The sequence below is a fragment of the Psammomys obesus genome, unplaced genomic scaffold (assembly GCF_907164565.1).
Source record: "Psammomys obesus unplaced genomic scaffold, mPsaObe1.curated_primary_1811, whole genome shotgun sequence".
NCBI lineage: Eukaryota > Metazoa > Chordata > Mammalia > Rodentia > Muridae > Psammomys > Psammomys obesus.
In genome coordinates this window covers 7984413-7997354 of record NW_026596117.1, presented here as the reverse complement: position 1 = coordinate 7997354, position 12942 = coordinate 7984413, and the positions used below count along the sequence as shown (strand labels likewise).

The following is a 12942-nucleotide window of genomic DNA, read 5'->3' as shown; positions in this document are numbered from 1 at the left end:
AATTTTACCGAATTCAATTATAATAAATAACTAATAAAAATAAAGAAGCAATAAATTCTACACAAACATGTATTTTATTAATTTTAGAATATGAAGAATTATCTTAGGAAGTAATGCATGAAATTTAAAAGGAAACACAATTTTGAATACACAAAAATATAAGAAAAGTTAGGTATTAAAAAATAATTTTAAAATTGAAGAAAAGAATCAGTCTCAGAAAAGACCCCTGTGCCCAAATATATTTGGTCCTTGTGTTGCTCCTGTCCTCTTCAGGGGGAGCTGATCAAAGAGCCTTCAAGGCCACTGAGTTTATGTCAGAAACAGCCCCTGCACCTCTCACTAGGGAACTCACATTGAGGCTGAGATGCTTATAGACTACATCTGGGCAAGGGTTCTAGGTTATCTCCATGTATGGTCCTTAGTTGGAGTTTCAGTCTCAGACAAAACCCCTTTGCCCAGATTTTTGGTTCTGTTGGTCTCTTTGTGGTGCTCCTGTCCCCTCCAGGTCTTTCTGTCTCCCCCTTCTTCCATAAGATTCGCTGCACTCTGCCATAGGTTTGGCAATGAGACTCTGCATCTGCTTTGCTACTCTGCTAGGTAGAGTCTTTCAGAGGCCCTCTGTGGTAGGTTCCAGGGCCTTTTATTTTCCTCGTGTTTCACATCAGCAAGCAAATAAAAAAGGTTTATTTTCTTATTACAATGATCACTATCAAACATACTGTTATGATTCATTATGTTTTGCCTTACTTATTAAATATTTTTCTTACCAAATGCTTTTTATCACAGAATACATGCTACAAGAAGGAAGAGATTTCTTTTTCTAACCTAGTTTACCAAGAGATGTAAGTGCTACAATTAGGACCCCCCCAGCAGTAGGCACTCACATATATTTGGTGAAGAAAATCATTACTGTAAAATGTAAAAAGGGTAAACGTATATGTTACTACAAGACATAAAAGTTTTATTTTGAAATAAGATTGGACATTAAACATGTGCTAGTATACATGAAAATTTCTGTGTGCTTGCTAAATCAGAGCATAGTGCTCTGTATTCATGGTTATTGTAATTACTCATGAACAGAGAACATCAGAGTTCTAAGACCAGATGCTAGAACTGAAGCTGATCTTCATTTTACCTTTATTATGATCATGTCCAGTACAGAACATTTTAAACCATTGATGATGGAAATAAACATGACTTAAAATAAAATTCTACAGGAAGAACTCATAGATAAGTTGCCAGACTTTTTACAAAATGTAGAAATTCTATAAGGCTATTATTTTTCACAAGGCAGTAACATCCCTTTGCTAGACTATTTATCACGATAGTTTCTAACTGTTTTCTCTGTTTGTACATTCTCTCTGATCATCCTTTCTCTACAGAGCAGACAGGGTAAGGGTTAATTCAGAAGACAACCTATACTCTTTTTATTCTCAAACTGTTACATGACTTTCTGTGTGGTTGAGGACAAAAAGAAAAGGCTTTAAAATTGTCTGCAGGGTATTTCTGTGTCTGAAATGTCTCCCACACACTTCTATGATTTTTGTGCACCATATATAAAAATGTATCTCTGATAATTATTATAAAATAGAAAGACTTCAACAGGAAATAGTTCCCATGAATTTCATTTTTCCCAGGGTAAGTACATGTTATGAATTATATAATTTCTACAGGTTATATACATATACTTAAACAAATATTTTACACAAAAGGTCCTATGCACATGTACATCACTCACTCAAGTATGTAGATAGGACAATTGCATTTACATGTGCCAAATATAAGCACAGAGTTGACAGATATGCTATACCTGTGCATTTAATGCCCTATGCATTGTGCCAACATGTGTGTGTCTGTGCAGGCATGCAATTGCACCTTTCTTTCTGGCAAATATTTAGCTTTGATAAAGCCATAGCTATAGGAAAATGCTTTTGATTCTGTTGGATTCCAGTTTAGTCTCTTACATAATGAGCAGAAGGTCTTAAATACACAAGAAAACTAATTAGTAAGTATTTACTAATTAGGATTTCTAAGAGTTTGGGTGAGCATGTTTCTTACTTTAATTAGGATGATTTGATAATTGATTTAGTAATTACTTTCAAGCATGTTTTAATTTTTTTACGTAGTATGTATATATGTGTTTGCCTACATGTATGACTATCTGTGTATTATGTGCATGTCTGATGCTTTTGGATACCAGAAGAAGGCACTGAATTTTATATAGCTATAGTTTCAGATGCTTTTGAAACCCTAGGTGGATGCTAGAAATTAAACATGGATCCTTTGAAATAACAGCAAGTGCTCTAAGTTACTGAGCCATCTCTTTAGCCTTTGTTTTAGATTTCATTTAGATAGAATTACATACATACATACACACATGTATGCATATATGTATATACATATATTGTAAAATATAGATTTTTGTAGATAAAATTTTGTAACTATCATTTAAATTACATACATTTGGTGACTAAATAATAGAGTTCACCGACCCATATACAATATAGTACGCTGGTTTTGAGTTGTATTTTTTAATTATCAATTGTATGTTAAAATAATTATTATTACTTCTTCCCTTGTAAAACACTCTTAATACAGTGTGAAAAGAATTTCTACTTCTTTCCCATGGTTTCTGTGACATTCAAAAATTATAGAGGAAAGCCCTTTGCTAGGGATATATAGAGAATCCAAAAAGAGAAGTGAAGAATTCATTTGTGAGCTTTCCTTGGTCCAGCTATTTTGAGAGAAACTGGCTTCCTTTTTCATTCCTGAATGCATTATCAAAGCTTATATCAACTTTAATATTTGTCAAAAAGTTACAGCTAAAACAAAAGTTTTTTTTTTTTCCCTTACTTTCTTTAATTTTTTTCTTCTGGAGTGATTTTAATTGGACTGGAGTTTTTTCCATGGTAGTCAAGTACTGTAACAATGAGCCTGAGAACCAACACTTTATTTTACAGTGTTGTTAAATTCTGTTACACTTCTATGTTTTAGTTTCAGTGCTTAGTCATTTGCAAATAGCACCCTTTAAAAAGATTAGGAGCTCGGGCGTTGTTGGAAGACACAAGCTGGACTTCTATCACTGGGCAGTGGGATTTGTAGTTTAAAAACCCTATGTCAAACCCCGTGACTCTCTTCCTACTGCCCGCAGATTGGGATGTAGATTTTTGAAACTTCTTAAACTGAAAGCAAGACACAATTAAGTGTTTTTATTTAATTTTCTTTTATGAGAGTTGCCCCATTGTCTCTTCACATCGATAAAGCACAGAAGTTAGTACTGAGAGTGGAATATTGTTGTAATATTCCCAACCATGCTGCTTGTTGGCAAAATGTGGACATTAGGATTTAGGATTAGGATGCAGTTGAATGCTTTAAGTGGAGGCCAATTAACAATACTACTAGGATTGTGGAAGGCAGTGGTGCTGAGAACAATATAGATTGTGACAACACAGCTCAAGAGGTTTCAGAGGACAAGAATATTAATAAGTGGCCTAGAGGCTATTCTTGTGATATTTTGGTGAATAATATGGCTGCTTTCTGCCCTTGTCCCCCCAAATCTGCTGTTGGCATAGCAGATTTTAAGACATTCTAATATTGACTCTGTTACATGGTTATTAATTGTCACTCTTACGCAGATCTATAATTAGAAAAGAAGCAAGTGGAGCAAAAAACAAACCAAAAACAAATAAAATATATGGTTTGAGTAGAAGAGTAAGGCCAAAAATATGTAATGAAGCTATGTTAAGTGCTCAAGGAGATTTAAAAAAGAAGTTTACATAAAACCTTGATACAAAATAATAGAAAAGAAGTGGTTATCGCAGGGTAAGACCTCACCCAGCTAAGCTTCCACATCCTGTAAATGAATTTAAGAAAAACTTAAGCAGTGAGGAAAACATCAAAAACAGAAAGGTTGTTCTAGCTCTTTAATTCAAAGCAGAAGGACTTTGCAGGTTTGTCCATGTGGTCTTGGCTTTAGAATAAAAAAATACAGGAAAGGTGTTGAGGAATTTCGCTCTGCAAGTAAAAAAAGGTGCTGAAACTAGATGTTTTTCAGGAGTGTCTTCTTGTGGAGCTCCTGTCACTTCCACTTCCATCTATCCTCCACGCTTTTCCACAAGACTGCCTATGGTTCACTCAATGTTTGGCTGTGAGTTTTAGCATCTGTTTCGATCTGCTGCTAGATAGAGCCTCTCAGAGGACAGCTCCTGTCTGTGACTATAACAAAATATCATTAACAGTGTCAATGGTAGGCTCTCTCCCATGGGGTGGGTCTCAGGTTGGACAAGGCATTGGTTAGGCATTCCTCAATATCTATTCTATTTTTATACCTGCACATCTTGTAGTCAGGGTAAATTTTGGGTACAACTTTACATGGGTGTGTTGATGTTTCCCTCCTTCTACTAGAAGTGCAGTCTAGTGAGAGGTTGTCCTCTTCAGTCTTCGTGACCCATGAAATCAGGACTATCAGCTGGAGTCATCACTATATCCTTTCAAAAGCCTAACCTGTCTTAGGTCTCCATCTTGTCACAGATATGCTCCCCCCTGCCTCTCTCTTCTCTCTGTAGGCACTCTGTCTGCTCGCCACTGGTCTTCCCAGGTGTGGTCTCCATCTTCATTTCTCTCTGTGGTCCCTCTCCCACCCATTTTCCTCTCTTAAGCCACTCCGCTTTCTATTCTATTCCCCCTTCTGTAGCTCTCCTCTACACATATCAGCAAGATATTTTAATATTTTAGATTCTGATATCCTTCATAAGCTAAGTGCTAGGGGCTTGACTTACAAAGTAACTGCTGAGAAGTGATGCATTCAGTAATTCACAAGACATGGACATTGATGGGTTCATAATTTCATGAGATATTGAGATAACAGATGATTTTGAGGTTTTCTCTTATTGAAGGAAGTAGATCTTTGTTGGTATACCTTTAGAGACTATATGTTGCTCCTAGCCTTTTTTCTTCCTTCTTTGCTTTCCACCAACCATGAGATGATTTTCTTTGTTCCCTAACTTCATACTATGATGTCTTATTTAGATACAGAGATGGGACCAACTGAACAGGGAATAGAGTCACTGATAACCATGAGACAATTTTTTTTTTCCCCTGTAAGTTGCTATACTATGTACTTTTTCACAGTGGGGAGAAGCAGACTAGAATTTTCATAAGGTTTCTTTGTTACATCTCTACCAATCTATGTTTGTACCTTTGTTTCACTTCCAAGCAATGAACTATGAAATCAAACAACTTATAATTTTTCTTATAAAAATGTGGGCAATATTTTAGCCAATGTCTTTCATGTTTCATAGTAATCTCCCTTTTAAAACATATTTTTTGGTTTTTTTGTTTTCAGATGAACAATATTTTTGTAACACTGTCTTGTTCTGGGTGGTTTCAAGCTTCCTATATGCTCCTCTCTGCCTCCCAAATACAAGGACTGTATGTATTCTCTACATGCTTGGATTATACCTCTTTAAGTGTTTTAATACTTTTTTATTTCTTGCCTTAATAGTAAATATTGAACGGTTATCATTTAAGTGTGAATATTTATAGGACAGAGTGATAGTTTGACAAATGCATGTCATATGTAGCAAAATAATAGTATTTTATTCCCTTTATAATACTGTTAAATTTTATTACTCTTGAGTTTTTCATCTTGGCCATTTTGATGGGTGTAAGGTGAAATCTCAGGGTCGTTTTGATTTGCATTTCCCTAATGGCTAATGACGTTGAGCATTTTTTTAAGTGTTTCTCTGCCATTCGATATTCATCTACAGAGAGTTCTCTGTTTAGCACTGTTCCCCATTTTTTAATTGGATTACTTTGTTTGTTGCTTTTTAGCTTCTTTAGTTCTTTATATATACTGGATATGAGCCCTCTGTCAGATAAAGGGTTGGTGAAGATTCTTTCCCAATCTGTAGGCAATCGCTTTGTTTTGATGATGGTGTCCTTTGCTTTACAGAAGCTTTTCAGTTTCACGAGGTCCCATTTATTGATTGTTGCTCTTAGAACCTGTGCTGTTGGTGTTCTGTTCAGGAAGTTATCTCCTGTGCCAATGAGTTCAAGGGTATTCCACATTTTTTTTTCTAACCGATTTAATGTGTCTGGTTTTATGTTGAGGTCTTTGATCCACTTGGACTTCAGTTTTGTGCAGGGTGATAAGTATCAATCTATTTACATTTTTCTACATGTAGACATCCAGTTAGACCAGCACCATTTGTTGAAGATGCTATCTTTTCTCCATTGTATGGTTTTGGCATTTTTGTCAAAGATCAGTTGTCTGTAAGTGTGTGGGTTTATTTCTGGGTCCTCTGTTTGGTTCCATTGATCCACCATTCTGTTTCTATGCCAGTACCATGCAGTTTTTATAACTGTTGCTCTATAGTACAGCCAAAACTCAATTGAGAACACATGCTGGAGAGGTTGTGGAGAAAGGGGAACCCTACTCCACTGTTGGTGGGAATGCAAACTCGTACAAGTACTCTGGAAATCAATCTGGCGCATTCTCGGGCAACTAGGAATAGCGCTTCCTCAAGATCCAGCTATACCACTCCTAGGCACATATCCAAAAGGGGCTCAAGTACAAAATAAGGACATTTGCTCTACCGTGTTTATAGCAGCTTTATTTGTAATAGCCAGAAGCTGGAAACAGCCCAGATGCCCCTCAACTGAAGAATGGATGCAGAAATTTTGGTACATCTACACAATGGAGTATTACTCTGCAATGAAAAATAAAGAATTCATGAAATTTGTAGGTAAATGGTAGGACCTGGAAAGGATCATCCTGAGTGAGCTGTCCCAGAAGCAGTAAGACACACATTGTATATACTCACTCATACAGGCGTAGAACATAGGATAAACCTACTAAAACCTGTACATCTAAAGAAACTAATCGAGAGAGAGGACCCTGACTAAAATGCTCAATACCCATCCTGAAAGGCAAAGAGGATGGACATCAGAAGAAGAAGAAAACAGGAAACAACCTAGAAGCCTGCCACAGAGGGCCTCTGAAAGGCTCTACCCTGCAGACTATCAAAGCAGACGCTGAGACTTATGGCCAACTGTTGGGCAGAGTGCAGGGAGTCTTATGTAAGAAGTGGGAGGACAGGAACCCCACAAGGAGAGCAACAGAACCAGAAAATTTTTACACAGAGGTCTTCCCAGAGACTCATACTCCAACCAACTACCAGGAATGGAGATAACCTAGAACCCCTGCACAGATGTAGTCCATGGCAGCTTAGTGTCCAAGTGGGTTACATAGTAATGGGAAGAGGGACTGCCTCTGACATAATCTGATTGGCCTGCTCTTTGATCACCTCTCCCTGAGGGGAGAGCAGCCTTACCAGGCCACAGAAGATGACAATGCAGCCACTCCTGAAGTGATCTGATTGACTAAGATCAGAAGGAAGGAGAGGAGGACCTCCCCTATCAGTGGACTTGGGGAGGGGCATGTGTGAAGAAGGGGGGGAGGATGGGACTGGGAGGGGAAGAGGGAGGACCTTATGGGGGGATACAAAGTGAATAAACTGTAATTAACAAAAATAAATTAAAAATTATTACTCTTAAATTGTTTTTCGTATTCAGGACTAGTGTGCTATTGCAGTGGGTGTACACAGTGTGAACTGCTTAAAGTGCGCTAATTCGTGTTTCTAATTTTCAATAAACTATTTTCTGTTTAGAAACTGTAAATTTATTTTATATTCATTTAATGACAAACGTTCAACTTTTATCTTAGGAAGGAGACTGATTTCTGTCCTTCTAGAGCAGTAAGATCACTGAAGTAAAGTTTTTCTCAGTATATGTTTGTATCTATGTTCATTCATTAGAGAGTTCAAGTGTCCTTTATCCAAATAGGAAACTCTTTCTGTAAACTTTAATAATTTTCCTGACACTAAATTAGATGAAACAGATAGGTCCTGTTATCTCTTCTACTTTAATTTATTTTTATTCTGTATGGGTGCTTTTCCTGCATATATGACTGTGTAGAAGTTGAATGGTGGCTTTAAGTCCAAACTATTCAGATATTACAGGTGAAAATGATTAAATGTATATTCACCCAGACACATCTGATAAGTCAAAACAGTATTAGTATCATAACCAGAGATTTGTTGTTGTTTATTTGATTTTTACTAAGGAGCAGGATTTTTTTTTCAGAAGAAATATATAGTTTTACTACAGATGAGCAAATAGATATTTATTTAAAGAGCAAATGAAGATAGTGACATGCATGTTGTACATGCATGTACAATGGTTGTACATGAAGAAGATATATTCAAATGTTGCAAAGATTTACAGTCATTAACTCTGAAATGATACTAACTTTTGTAGAAGACAAATATAAATATGGCTCATTGGTCAGCAAAAGAGCTTGTGCTTGGAAGATGGAAGAAGGAATCCTATATCATATTCAGCTCACTGCTCACAATTGCTCTGTGAATTATCACTCCTAGTTTTGTAAGGCCCATGACACACAACTGAAGTATTCATATGTGACTACTAGAAAAATACAAATACTTAATATTTGACCCAAAGTTTGTGGTCTATTAGCTAGTAGTAATGAGAGAAACTATGAGCTTTCATACCCATTCAAGCATATCTGCAGTACACAGCCCTTGGTTAATTACAAAGATTAATGAATAACAAACATATGAAATTAATTACTTATTTTAATGTATGCCAATATAACCTCACTTCATCTTGGCAGATCTTAAAGGGATTCTGAAATTGTTAAGGGTACTATCAGAAATTTATTAGATGAGGCTTCCAATTGTGACTTTGAAAAGCATCTCTAAGTAGAAATAATAGGTTTCTTTGATCACGATATATTGCATACAAAATATATCGAATATTATTCTATAAATGTTTTGTCTGTGAACATCCTTCAAAGCTTACTAATATAGTCTCCCTAATAAAAAAAATTAAGTTTTCATAATTCATAATATCGACCAAAAGTGTTTCAGTGTTTTAGATAAGACTTTTAGAATTTGAATTATATATATATATATAACATCAGAGTGTGTTTCCATAGTGGCATATCTCCCGGGACCTGTAGAAGACTTCAATTTCATGTTAAGGTAAATCAAACTTACCTGGCACTGAAGATAGAATGAAGCCACTCTTTAGTGTGACCCCTAAGTTTCAGCCAAATTAAGGAGAGCCATGCTGTTTATGTAAAATGCAAGCATTTTCTACAGTTACTAGGAAACACAAATAGAATAGACTTTTAGCAATGATTTTGTGATTTTTCTGGCAATTTTATGTTCTTTATTAGATAACAGTTTGCATTTAAGAAAACACTGTAATGTATATGATTTTAGCAGATTTTGAGTCATTAATATGACCTTTTACTCAGAGACAAATCTATAAATTCGAGAGCACTTTCGAATTAACAGTCTTCAATTCTTCATTAGGTTTTATTTTCTGCTTGATGCTCTCTGCTCTTCCTAAATACTGACACAACTTTCTTTTCCCCATGACTATGCATCAAGGAATCATCTGAGTCACTATGCCTCTTAAATTTGTACCATCTGACAAATACTATGAATGTCTAAAAATTTTCTTCAAGTTAACAAAGTTTTGGAAATCCTAAATTCTCTGTCTCTCTCTCACTCTCTCTGTATGTATTGTTGTTTCATAAATCAAATTATTCTCTCTGAAGATTAGCTTCAGAGTAACAGAAGGTATTTTGTAAGCTGCAGCAGCAAAAAAGCAGGCAATATTACTGTTTCCCAGTTGTGATGACTATGAACCACAATAATAGCCAGCACGGAAAGATCCTAAAAGATGCAATAGTGGCAATTATATCTGGTGATAAATGTGGGCCTATTCAAGAGGAAGACAATCATGCTTCGTACAAGAAATCTAACCAACTACCCATGGCTAGTAAGGTCATAAACATTAGAAAACCTACTACTGCCTCTTTCTTAAGTCAGTATAATTCTTAACTGTATTCTTATCCTTAAATTGAGAGATAAGTGAAGCACAACTCTCAACCCTCACAAAAAAAAAATCTTCTCTTTGCAGCACAATAAGTCTATTGCATAAAGTCACAACTGGTCAAAATGACAATAACTGATTTTGGCTTGTCTATCACCAGTTGTTATGTCCACAACACATGTCTCAAACATAAGTCTCAGAGGATAACATGACAGGTGAGGCAGAATGAATATAAGAGCCAGGGTACTAGGAAGTCTTCTTTCAGACTGTTTCTCTCTACCTTTAGGAAACTACACCTGTGAAATCAAAACAATGTGGCTACTTAAACAATATTAGAACAATGACAATGCCAGTTGACATTCCAGAATAACTGGGAGAAGTCTCACTTGATCCCACTACTAAATAAAGAGTTAGAAGTAAATAAACACTGGTGAGAGAGGGAGAACTAATTGAACATAGAGATGATCTCCATGTTTAATTATCTAACAGCAAGTGCTCATCCCAAAACTATATATATACATATAGTTATGATATATATGTGTATGTATGAATATATGTACATACCTAAAACATGTATATCACTAAATATATCCAGCAATAATTTATAATTTTCTATAATTAATTATAATTAAAGAAAAAGTCAATGAATTTGAGGAGGAAAGGTACAGATAGAAGAGGCATAAAAGGTTTTGGATAAAGGAGAGAGAACAAGGAAATTATGTAAGTTTTTTCATTTAAATTCCTGGCTTAATAAAGAATTGTTCATTTTGAGAAAAAGATTGCAAGCATCAGGCTGTTCACAAATGCCACCCATGGTCAACATTAACATTAGAAAACAAATATTAAGACTATTGCACTATTTTCCTGTAAGATGCATTTGACATCACAACTCCCATTCCCAAAAATACATGCGTACATTTGTGATGAACAGACCCACTCATTTGAGGGAAAATACACACCTCTAATGCAAAGCTGCTCTCGGGGTTACAAGTCAATGAGAAGCCTCTGCAGTGAGGGGAGCAGCTACTGAAAATATATGAATGGGAAGAGGTATCGAAATTAAAGCAAAACTTACCGGGTAGGACTTAAAAAAAATTACTCAGGAGCATCAAAGGATGTGATAATGGAACTAGGTGCAGGGCAATTATGAATTAATGAACACAGGAAGGCATAGGGGAGGGAGTGCAGTAAGAATATGCTGAAGATTCTAGGGGAGAGGATCTGGTGTTAATTTGATCTCTCACAGGCGCCCAAGTAAATGAATAATGGGATAATATTTCTAAACTCCGCTATGTGCTTAAGCGTCATCCTCTCCTTCCTCAGCCTCTTTTTCATCCTCCTTGATCAACTCCAGCTGGTCATCCCCCTGATCCTCGTTATTGTCATCATCCAGCAGGTGACCCTCCTCATCGGAGTCATTGCACTGCCTATGAGGAGGCATTTTCACATTAGTCTCACCTTCCTTCACAGAGATGCTGCTCTGCTCTTCTTCAGACTTCGTTCTTCATCTCTCCCGGGGATGAGAAGGAGAAGTCTGCTGGTTTGCTGTTCTCTTTTTAAAACATTTCCGGGCTTCTTTTCAGCAAATAATCCACTTTTCGTTTTTTCCCAGTCAGCTCCTTCTTAATGGCCTGAAGGTCATCACCCTTCAGCTTTCCAGACTTGGAAGAAGATCGCCGTTTTCCTCTCTTCAAATTGAGTCCACATTTGCCCCTTCGCTAGGTGTTTCCGGACACACGTTGGCATTTAGAAGTATCCACATCTCCAGCAATGGGAGGAGGAGAAAGAGGAGGAGGAGCACATGTTGGTTAACTGCCCTTCTTCACTGTGTAAAACCACTTCTCCGAGGACTTCTTTGATCTGAGAGTTCCTGGTATTTCTTTTCTCTCTGCTATTTCCTTATGGTCCAACACACTGTCATATAAGTCCCGTTGGAACTCATAGTCCAAGTCAAATGAGGAACCGTACATCTCTACATCTGAGCAGGGGTTCTAGGTCCTCTCCATGCATGGTTCTCTGCTGGATGTTTAAATCTCGTTCAGAATCGCAAGCAGGATAGACACTAGAAGCAGTAGAAGAGAGGAAACAGGGTGAGAGCCTACAATAGAGAGTCCTGTAAACGGATTCACCCGATGTAAGCAGATGCTGAGACTCAGGTTCAAATTTTGGGCAGATGGCAGGTAGTCATATGAAGGAAGGGAGGTGTGGGAATAGAGCGACATGGAGGGGACAGGAGCCTCACAAGAAGACCAACAACACTAAAATATCTGAGCTCAGGGGGTCCTGCAGAGACTGACTTGGCTTATTTCTAAGGAATTTTCTTTCAATCATTTCTGAAAGTTAGAACAAATATGACAGCAATTAAAAATAGTCATTGTAAAATGGCTTCCTGCAGATGCTTTATCTTTTCATGTTAAATACGAAGAAATATCATTTGGTTATTTGAGTCTCATGTTTCTAGTAACATACAGCAGATTTGAAAATGTAATCTTGATGGATGGTGTCATCTGGATTCTTGAAGTCTAACTTACTGCCCAAACAAGCCTATCTATTCTTATGAGAGATATTGACCAGGTTCTTTTCAATTTTAATTCAAATGAGGGTCCATTGAAGAATACAGTAAATGCTCTGCGATATTTTCAATTACACATGCAGTTAGGCTCTTAAATGGAGATTTCTATAGTCCATTCTTCAAGAATCAATGGCAAAATCCATAACAAATTTGAAGCGTAGCTCACACTCAGAATGCTCATTTATAAATAAACATAATCTCAGAATTGAAAAACTATTTCTGTCATACCATCTCAGCTGAAAGTAAAAATGTAACAGAGTAAAATGACACTTAATAGTCAACCTGTAAGCATTTTCTTTTGAGTGAGACAGACAGCCAATATTGCTACATTCAGTAGTTCATTTATTTATTTTTAGTTCCTTTACTCTAGGGCCTTTAGTTTTCAATAAATATTAATTAATTAATTTTTATACACAGTACTTGTTTGAACTTTGTACATTTTT

General features: G+C 36.4%; 1 pseudogene; it reads right to left on the bottom strand.

The window, feature by feature from the left end:
• Window positions 1-11224: 11224 nt before the first annotated feature.
• On the bottom strand, window positions 11225-11897 carry LOC129692705 (heterogeneous nuclear ribonucleoproteins C1/C2-like; annotated as a pseudogene).
• Window positions 11898-12942: the final 1045 nt, after the last annotated feature.